This window comes from Lepidochelys kempii, chromosome 3 (genome assembly GCF_965140285.1).
Source record: "Lepidochelys kempii isolate rLepKem1 chromosome 3, rLepKem1.hap1, whole genome shotgun sequence".
Taxonomy (NCBI): domain Eukaryota; kingdom Metazoa; phylum Chordata; order Testudines; family Cheloniidae; genus Lepidochelys; species Lepidochelys kempii.
Window position 1 is genome coordinate 48,136,579 of NC_136382.1, and position 11,532 is coordinate 48,148,110.

Consider the following 11,532-nt stretch of genomic DNA (forward strand, 5'->3'; position numbering starts at 1 on the left):
ACTTTGGATTTGAAGTTCCAGTTTTGGCTCTCTCTAAAACCAACAATCCTCATTCTGAAATATAAAGATGCACAGTTTGATCTTCTTTCATCCCCAGGGGTTCAACTTGGAATTTACATAGGAGAGCATGTAAGCAATCTCTCTCCAGACCTTGCAAATGGCAACATTAGCATCATCAGTGTGTTCAGATCAAACAACAATTTGGATGAGATTAACAAAAAATAATAATCCCTGTGCTCAGGAAATAGCCATTCACAGATTCAGGATACTTGACCATAGCATTTCAACAAGTGAAAATTCTTAACTCTGCAGCGAGTTACAGCAGTCATTGGATATGTCACTGTTTTTCCGTGAGGACACTGTCTGGTGCTCAGAAATATATGTGGCAGGTGGCTGCCTAGAGGAGCACCCTGCTGCATTCTGTATATCACATCAGTTTACAGGAACAGATCATAGGAATGGTTCTCTATAAATAACTGTGTTTTGCTGCATAGAAAATAGAGGAAATCATGGTCCCTTTCCCACATGTTTACAATTTAAATTAGACACAGACAATACAGCTCAGGGCCCAATCATCCTGTCAATTCTATGTATGCAACCGATGGGATAGATCCAGCACCCAGATCTGTATCATACATAAAATGAAGGTCCAACCTTAAAGCAGTGCAGGTTTGCTCTTTGTTGGTATACTTGTTCTCTCTCATGAGATGGGGTTAAAAAAAAAGGAAGAGGAGACTTTTATGGAGAAATTTCACTACCCGGGGGAAACCATCTGAAGAACAAGGAGAGGGCGAGATTTCTAAGAAGAAGAGGCAGCATGGAAGGAAGCCTGGCATATATATTAAGCGTATTTAGTCCCCACTCTCTTACTGGGACAGGATCATTACCTAAAGTGCATAGAGTATCATCAAATAGAAAAATGCACGTGTGTTACACCACCACCACCACCGCACTTAGACTTACTTGCAATGGCATGGAGAGCTTGATTTGCATGTCCCTGTGTTGGCCATGTTAGATAACTCAGGAATAAAACCCACATAACTGCTTTCAATTGTATCTCAACAGAAAAGGGTAGTGCGTGTTAAGTTGTATTTTTACTTACTGTACAAATGAAACAACTTCTCTGCATAGGACTGCACTTGAGCCATGCATAGAACTCGGAAAGGGAATTCTGCTGGCAGAGGAGAGAATATGATCTATTTTGGAATTCTTAATTATATTTAATGAGTCAGAATAAATTGCTGGGATATTGCTGAAATTAACTGCTGGAGACAAGTGAAGCAACATATGATTAAATGCAGCATACTCATATAAACATCTTTCATTCTGGAGGATCCCAAAGCATTTACTAGTTACATATAGTGGACAGGGCTAACTTTATCTGCCACTACATCACATCAGGAAAAGGAGGATACCATATTAAATTTTAATCACAAGGGAAATTTAGAGGAAGCTTTGGCCTTGAAATTTTACCAGGAGATATTTCTGCTAATTTCCATATTGTTATCAGTACCATCATGGGATCATTGAGAACCACAAGTAGAAAGGACCTCTATTTCTTGTTTTATTCAGATGAATGCATTGCACCACAGTGCCCACTATACAGAGGCATTGGTTCAATACTGACTTACAGCTGAGAGCCACCAACTCGGTCAACAACACAACTTCCTAGAGGAACTTATGTTTTCTCTACAGGTTTCTCATCCAATTCTTAGAAAGTTCAGACAAATTCACAGCCCTGCCTAGGTGGTATGTCTTCAGGCATTTTATAGAAAGCATATAACAGAATAAGTCGACTTTGTTTCAATCTACAGGCAAAGAAGGACCTCTAGCTTTAAATACAATCATCTGTGAAAGCTTTTCTATTTAGAGCTCCATGTCCTATGCTGTAAAAACCATCAGCATGGTATTGTCTCTATTATAAAAAACACCACAATATTTTTAGTTTCAAAAGAATCAGAAAATTTTTTTGCAATGTGTTAAATGCGCCTTTTAAACCATATTTTGTTTGATGATTGAAAAAAATTGGAAGCTTTCTTTCACAAATAGTATTTGCAATACTTGAACCACAGAACATACAATTAATAAAATGATCCATCAGCCAAGCATTGTCATTTGCATATTTTAGAAACCAAAAGAGCTTCCAGTAACCCCCTTTGCTTTACAATAAGGCTCTAATTAGTAAAAAGAATTGCACAATGGCAAACACAAAACACTTGGACGTGGAAAACATTTGTAAGTAGCAGTGCTTAGCTCTTTTTACAAAGTTTATGCTTGGCTTAGGCTTAAAAAAAAATTTATTGTGCCCCAGCTGTAAACTGGTACCTGTTAGACTCGTTGTCCTCGAGCTTCAGGATTGCCATATCCTTTCTGTTGCACCAATGCTGTCCTAATTTCTCTATCAGGGATGTCCTCTAGCTTGTGCTCTGTGTCTTCCTTTGCTTTTTCATTCTTTACTGTACAATATATTAAATGACTATGTTAATAAATCATAGCTCGTTAGTTTGAATGCCTGTGTCACACGATCAATTTTCTTTTGAAATTCTTTATTCTAAAATTCCAGGATTTTTTCCCTATTGTGTATTCTCACTGAGTACTCTACCTATGTCTTTAGCACCTTTCCTGGAAATATTTTGATCTGACTGTTTCCCACTCTCTTTTTGCCCTACAAACTTTTGGTCTTATTGTGTTTTCCATAGATTGCTTGTGTGCCCTCTCTTATTTTGCTTCCTTACATCTTCCCACCGTATGTTTCTCTCCTTTACAGAGTGTTGCACTGACGTGTTCTCTCTAATTCCATATGCACATGTCCATTTGTTTTCTACTTTCTTAACTTAGAACCCTTTCCCAGCATAACTGTTTCCTTCCTCCTCTTCCTGCTCCCACATCTCTTCTACTCTTTCCAACATCTCTGGAGACAGATGTCATTTTCTATTTTTTGTTTGTTTACAATTTCCCTTCTCCCTTGTTTAGCAGCACTTTCCTCCTCTTTTTGTAATAGATCAGCATCCCTTGAGGCACAGAAGGAGCTGCTGCTGCAATACTTTCAATTTGTTTGTACTACCATAAGTAATACAACCCCCTGTGCCTCAGTTCCCTATCTGTATAATGGAGATAATAATACTTTCCCTACCTCAAAGAGTATTGTGAGGATAATTATATTAAAAATTGTGAAGTACTTTCAGACCTACTGAAGAAAAGTGCTATCTTATGAATTATTAAAAGCTTAATTGCCGCATGTGGTGCAAAGAATATTGCCAGAGGAAAAGATGTGCCTAGACGTGCATGATACTAATGGGACACAACCTACATCCTAAAAATCTTTGGACTATGCTGACTGAGCCTCGTGCACGGGTTTCTTTGAGCATCATCAACAGTAACTCATGGCCAACGAAGGGACCAGGGTACAAAATGTCTGTACAGCAGCTTTGGGACAATAGACAAAAGTGGTATCACCCAAGACACAATCAAAGTATACGGTCATGTGAAATGCTCATGAGCCGCACGAAAAGGGATTTTTGTAGGCACAGCAATGATCCTGACACAGGAGGGCAGGGATTTTATTATTATTAATTATCTGTACCATGATAGCACCTAAAAGCCACAATCGACATCAGGACTCCATGATGCTAAACGCTGCATAAACACATAGGGAAAGACTAGAAACCATCCAGTGCAGGAACTGTCTAGTTCGACAGGGCACACAGAGGGATGAAGTGCCTTGCCCAGGTCACATGGCAGGTGGCAGCGCTGAGAATAGAAGAGAAGGGTCCTGAATCCCCAGCCACTGAACCATACTGTCTCTCCAGGGCATAGTGCCCCCATGCAGCGGGATGGGGACCATCTGCCACACGTGATCAAACTTATTTCACTATTGCTAGGCAGGTGTTGCTAAAATTAATTGTCATTACTTGGATCGATGAAGTTCGTCAGCACAGCTAACTGGTCTGGCTGTTAAAAGTACAGGACTGGAAGTGAGAGTTCTGGGTTTATTCTATTCTATTGCTGGGTGATCTGTGGTTCCTCAGTTTACTTCCTTTGTAATAACAGAAAATATTCACACACTTTTGTGCAGTGCCTTGAAATTCCCAGATGCAAATATGAAAATTATTAGCAGTTGCTGCTCCTCCATTCACATAGCCAGTGTTGTGAAGTTGGGATTTGCAAAGCCATTGCATGGGTATGGCACAGAGTCTAACACCCTTCACCGACCCAAGACACCCAGGTAAAGAACGCATGGCCTAGAGTAGAGTAATCTGTTCCCCTCTCCCCACCCAAAACAGACAAGATTTAGGGGATTTAGGAAGGATAACGGTTAACAGAACTGGCCCATCTCAGTAGAGCAAGAAAAGCACAGGTTACTCTAGGCAACAGGCTAATTATTTACATGTACAGGCTGCGTCCTTGCATGGTCAAAGAATGATTCCAACTTCCATATCTGAAACTACACCATAATCTAAACACTGCATAATCACACAGCTCTTCTCTCATTTACATATCTGTAGCCTCACAAATTTCAGTGCTGTTGACCTGGCATTTTAGTGGGTCTGAGCTGTGCATCATGGAGGAACTGCAGCATGTCCATGTGCTAGGGCTGTCAATTAATCGCAGTTAACTCACTCAAAAAAATTAATCGTGATTAATCGCACTTATAATAATACAATACCAATTGAAATTTATTAAATATTTTTGGATATTTTTCTACATTTTCAGTATTGATTTCAATTACTACACAGAATACAAAGTGCACGGTGCTCACTTTATATTATTATTTCTGATTATCCTTTTTACAGTGCATATATTTGTAAACAAAAGAAATAGTATTTTTCAATTCACCTCATACAGGTACTGAAGTGCAATCTCCCTATCATGAAAGTGTAACTTACAAATGCAGATTTTTTTTTGGTTACATAACTACACTCAAAAACAAAACAGTGTAAAACTTTAGAGCTGACAAATCCACTCAGTCCTACTTCTTATTCCGCCAATTGGTAAAACAAACAAGTTTATTTACATTGATGGGAGATAATGCTGCCTGTTTCTTATTTACAATGTCACCTGAAAGTGAGAACAGGTGTTTGCATGGCACTTTTGTAGCCAGCGTTGCAAGGTATTTACATGCTAGATATGCTAAACATTCTTATGCCCCTTCATGCTTCGACCACCATTCCAGAAGACATGCTTCCATGCTGATGATGCTTGTTAAAAAAAAATGTGTCAATTCAATTTGTGACTGTACTCCTTGGCGGCGGGGGGGATAATTGTAGGTCTCCTGCTCTGTTTTATGCACATTCTGCATATTTTTCATGTTATAGTCATCTCGGATGATGACCCAGCATGTTGTTCATTTTAAGAACACTATCACAGATTTGACAAAATGCAAAGAAGGTACCGATGTGAGATTTCTAAAAATAGCTACAGCACTCAACCCAAGGTTTAAGAATCTGAAGTGCCGTCCAAAATCTGAGAGGGAAGAGGTGTGGAGCATGCTTTCAGAAGTTTAAAACAGCAACTCTCTGATGCGGAAACTACAGAACCCAAACCACCAAAAAAGAGTATCAACCTTCTGCGGGTGGCATCTGACTCAGATGATGAAAATGAACATGTGTCAGTCCACACTGCTTTGGATCTTTCTCGAGCAGAACCCATCATCAGAATGGAAGTGGTGGTTGAAGCATGAAGGGACATATAAATCTTTATCGCATCTGGCATGTAAACATCTTACAGTGCCAGCTACAATAGTGCCATGCAACGGCTGTTCTCACTTTCAGGTGACACTGTAAATTAGAAGCAGGCAGCATTATCTTCTGCAAATTGTAGCCAACCTTGTTTGTCTGAGTGATTGACTGACCAAGAAGTAGGACTGAATGGACTTGTAGGCTCTAAAGTTTTACACTGTTTTATTTTTGAACACAGCTGTTTTTGTACATAATTCTACATTTGTAAGTTCAACTTTCATGATAAAGAGATTGCACTACAGTACTTGTATGACGTGACTTGAAAAAAAATTTGTTTTTTACAATGCAAATATTTGTAATCAAAAATAAATATAAAGTGAACACTGTACACTTTGTATTCTGTTATAATTGAAATTAATATATTTGAAAATGTAGTAAACGTCCAAAACTATTTAAAATAAATGGTATTCTATTGTTGTTTAACAAAGCAATTAATCGCGATTAATTTTTTTAATCACGCAATTAATTGTGATTAATTTTTTTAATCGCTCGACAGCCCTACCATGTACATGTAAAAAATCCTAGACTGAGACTTTAAAAAGCATTTCTGCTTTTTGATGAACAGCTTTCCTGCAAATGGAGCCTTGGATCTGAAAATGAAACTGGGTTTTGTCTGTTCATGCCTCATCAATAAGAGCAGGTTATGCAATGGAAACTTAATTAACGATTCTATTGATAATGCATAAGCAGGTATAGCTCATGTCCCACAGCACTGTTGGCTTGGAGTGCTAGAAAAGTGAGAAGGAAGTATGAGTACACTCAGGACGCAGGTCTAATCTTTTCAGAGTACAACCATACTAGAATCTTCTGTCAGTGGGCCCTATGTTCCCTTTCTGTGTTAAGGTCTGCACAGGAACAAATTAATGAAGACATTCCACCGCACTGGAATGTGTGGCCTTGGGAAAGTATTCCCCTTCCCTGTTCTGTGGACTCAGCAGTGATGCAGAAGGGCCAGGGCATGGAGACTACCTAGAGGCTAGTGATCTGCAAAGAAACCTCAGCCTTTTTGTTTCCATGAGAGCCATAACAGGTGCTTCTCCAGTAATGGAAGCACAACCCAGCTTGCAACCCTTCTGCCATTGGTATCTGACCAATACCAGCCTCCAGTGTGGGCCAGAGAGTACAGAGATAGGAGGTTGTACCAGTCATCAATCATTCTATCTTCCCTGGATATTGTTCTACATAGGCTGGGGAATGTCACAAGTAGTTTGATCAATAATAATTTGGAATTTAAGTCAGGCAGTGCTGTTTAATTAACTGAGCGTGTGTCTGAGGGAGAGGAACTCTTGCGTTCCATTCCTGGCTCATACAATGACTTGCTATGGGACCTGGAGTTACTACTGAAACTCTCTTAGTCCTAGTTTCACCATCTGTAAAATGGCGATATTCATACTTCTCCATTCTCAGGGGTATTGTGAGATCTTTCATGTATGTATGGATCTCTGAAGAGGTGAAATCCTATGTAAGAAGCAGTAAAGGATACTCGTCCAGTTTACAAACAGATGCAGTTTTTAAAAGCAACTATGTTTATGTTATAGGATGGATAGAAAGCTTCTGAAACCATAAAATTTCTGGTTTGTTAAGTATGCTCCTAAAAAAATATGAAGGATGACCAACCGCATTGTTTTTGTTGAAAAAAAAAAAAAAACCCTGAAAACTTCTTGGTCTGAAACCCTCCATGCCAAGATTCAGTCCAGAATGATTTTTTACGGTCGAGTTATAAATTGCTTAAAAATGGGGTTTATAATGGAAATGGTGACAGACTTAACTATGGCGGCACTAGCAGGCGCCAGTATAATTACAGTCTTCTCAGGACATAACTTATTACAGGCTACACAGCAGAGCCAGTATTTTGTATTTTAATTAAGAAACCTGGATTTTGTTTGTAATAATTGACTGTTATGCTGCCCCTCTTGCCAGGATACTCTTGTAAAAGAGACTCTTGCCTCAAGTGGTCTTTCCTGGTTAAATTTTTTTTTTAATTTAGTATTATTGACTGGATTATTGCACATATTTTATGCTCATTAGCTGTCTTTCGGTAACTTTCAATAGTCCAATAGTTCCTGTAGGGGACATTTTCATTCCACTCATCTGTGACTAGATAAAGTTTGCAGTTTAGATTTTTAAATAGTTTAATCCTCCAATACACAACTACCAGCCTTGTCCTGTACCCCCATACAGGTCTTTTAGTGGGAAAATAATTTTTTGATTACACACTACTATTTATAACTTTGTTACTAACTTCGTTATTTGACGGCCATCTTTGAGGTAGAGACCAAAAGGGCTACAGATATTCTCTTAACTAATGACATGACTGGTGTGTAAAACTCTTATACACGGCTTTGTATCCTTATGCATCCTGCTGTGTATTGTCCATTGCTGAGATACATGGGATGTTTTTACGTTCCTGGTACTAAAAACTATTTACTTCTCACACCTGATGTCATTTTGCATATGGCATTCAAATAGACTAGGAAGCACATAGGATAAAATTTGTTTTATCATGATGAGCTTGAAAAAGAATGGGTAATTGAAAGAGCTGTTCCTTGTGAATATTGAATGGAATGCTGCCACCTTTTGGTTACACAGACTATTCGCATGACACTAACATTATTTTGAAGCTAACTGAATGGCAGTGCTCAGCTTTAATAACAATGTTTTTGTTTCCATTAATAGTAGTTTTTGGTGTGTTTATATACTGTAATTTGTCAGACTTAAAAACCTGCTCCTTGATTTATTTTTAACTCATTTATTATTGTTGGCGTGCATCCCCAACCTTCTCCAGCAAGCATACAGTCCTTGAGTCTGCACCTCTTAACATTTTCAGCCAAATGCTTTCAATTCTTTATGTCTAAATCTGCCATAAACAGGCAGGTTCGTAGGTGGAGCTTGGAACAACTAAAATCAAGTACATGATTATGTTCGCAGGATGGGGACAATGTGCGCTATAGGGAGAAGTGGAGAATATGCATATGGGTAACACACTTTAGAGGTTGAAACAGCAGGGGAAGTAATTACTGCTAACACCACCAGACTATCAGATAGTGAATATGAGGGCAGGGGGTTGAGTTCCTTTAACATTAAAAAAAGAATCCCAGACTAGAAACTATGGGGCAGATTTTCTTCTGTATCCCCCTTTCACTGGGTGCAGCAGAGAATTGGGGTGTGATGCTGGTAAACCAAGTGCCAGCTCTGGCCAAGGACGTAGGCTTTAGCTAAGAACTGATGAACTCATAGCTGGAAACCAAAACAGCTCACCTATATGTTATTTTTGTTCAAAATAAATATTAGTTTTATAAGAACGTATTTGGTGTTTACACTATGAAATGCTTGTAAATTGCTGCATACATTAATCTCACTTGTAATATCTGTATTCCATGCTATAAGGAACTATGTAAGTTTTGCTTTATAACTTTGAAAATGTTTGCTCTACACTTGTGAACCCAGGCATGAGAATTGTTCCTTGCCCCCACACCCCATCCAGGAGGACTATCAAAAATTAAGTAGGACATTATAAGACAAAAGCTCTATTTATTGACCCATCCACCCATGGAGAACTATGTGCCTCATCCCATTGGTTTAAATGCTGGAAGAGGGAAATAAAAATAGTTGACATGAAAATTTTTCATCCCTTTGCTGTTTAACTCTCAGAGGGCCAGAGACATTAAACTAAGGCAGAGATCCCCACGGTTTGCCACTACTTCTGCCATGAGAGACACTTTGAATTGACAGATTACCAAATCTCTGTCATCTTTAGGAACCATATATGGTGACTCATGGATAATTCTCATTTCTTTTTCTTAATTAATAAACCTTTAGTTAAATTTATTACAGGACTGGCTACAGGCTTCGTCTTGGGTGTGAGATCTAAGATACAAATTGATCTGGGGTAAGTGACTAGTCTCTTGGGACTGAAAGCAACTTGAGTATTTTGTGACTTTTGGTTTAAGTGACCATTTATCACCAAGGCCAGCTTGCCAGGGGGGCAAGATAAGACTGGAAGTATAACCCACACTCCTCCTGGGCCTGGTATTCTGTCTCATAGGGGCACCGAGACCACTTAGAGAGATTAATGAGTCAGCAATACAGCCATGTGGCTTTTAGTTCATGCAGTAAGCTCCAGAGGTCCCAGGTTCGATCGCACCTGTTGATGACCAGGGTCTGTAGGTGTTACAAACAGAGAGTCTCAGGGGACTGTCTATGACTCCATGGTAAGTCTGTTATAGTGATCCTAGGAGTTCATGTTTGGTACTGGGTTAGCGAAGTCTAATTATAGAACATACCACCAGTTTGGGATGGCTGTTCTTTGGTAGGCACTAACGGTTGTGAGCCACTCCAGACATGACTGGTTGGCTCCCTGATCTCTCTACCTGGCCTCACAGTGAGGCTGCTCTAACATGTAGCAGGTACTTGGCTATGTTTCCCAAGAGACACCCACCAGCTGGAGAGGGCCAGGATACATTATGGTCCAGCCACTCCCTCTAACATACTCCCTGTACCAGGGAAAATGGCAAAGGAGACAATTTTTCCAGCTCCACACCCCAGAGATTCCCCATACCAAGAGAACCCTCAGCAAGAGGATTACAGCCGGTCTCTACTCTTTGTGCCTTCTGAGTGGTGCAAAAGAAACAGAAGGTTGACAAGAATGTGTCCCTATATCCATTGAAAAAAAGAAAATAGCTGAAGATGTCTGAATGCAAATACTAATCAAGGCTTATACTTATAATTGTTTAAACCCATCAAAGACCTTTAGCTGTCCTTAAAATTACTATGAAAAAATAGTGTTATTACTATGGGCAAGCAGCTGACGGAAGATTGAAGTACAACACAACTTTTTGGTAATATGTCCTCAGTGCACAGATTTGCAGAAAAGAGAATGTAAATAGTGAACTGAAGTTACACAGAAACAGCTAAAATTGATGAGCTTTAAATTCCATAGAAAATTCACAGAAATTGTATCAAATGGTTTCTGCAAAATATCTGCAGCAACTGGTTCCTCCCTCCCAGGTAATGATCATGACAGAATAGATTTCAATTGCCATGAGTAAGGGAGGAAAGTACTAGACAGCTCATTTCAGTGACACGGTTCTGCTCAGTTCCCAAGTATTGAAAGTCAAGCAATAAGCTAGGGAACACTCAGCTAGAAGCATGAGAATTAACATCCCACAAGAGTTCCGGTATGAGATTATGGCCTTTTCAGTGGAGAACAGCAAATCCGCAGGATTCTGTAGATTTTTTTCTGAGATGCAGATTTCCAGTGGCCTTAATCATGAGAAAGAGAGAGGGTTTTAAGGCAAGATATAAGGTATGGAAGTGACTCATTTATTCGGAGAGTTCCAGACAGATGATGCAATGTAAGCAAAAGAGCACTCTCTGTCTGAGAGGAAGAGACAGAGAGGAGCAGGCGGAGGACGAAGTGATATGAGGTCAAGGAAATAGGGTGGAGTAAGTCCATGGAGATTTTTGAAAGCCAGGAGAATAGTTATGGAGTTGATTTGGAGACTGATAAAGCAGCATTATGACAACATAACTACAACCGTAGGTTCTCCTTCATTGAGATTCTTTACCGGTTATACACTAGGACAAATTTAGGAAATCAGAGCTAACGGAGAGATTGACAGACAAAGGAGATCTGGAAGTACAAGAAAGAGACTAAAGATAATTCCAAAACGTTTTCTCCAAAGACTAAAGCTCACATCTGAGTTCAAGAGAATGAGAGTGAATTCGAGGGCATCTAGCTTTAAAGTGGCTGTTTGCGGTACAGGGTTCTCTGCCTGCACTCAACCTTCCTCAT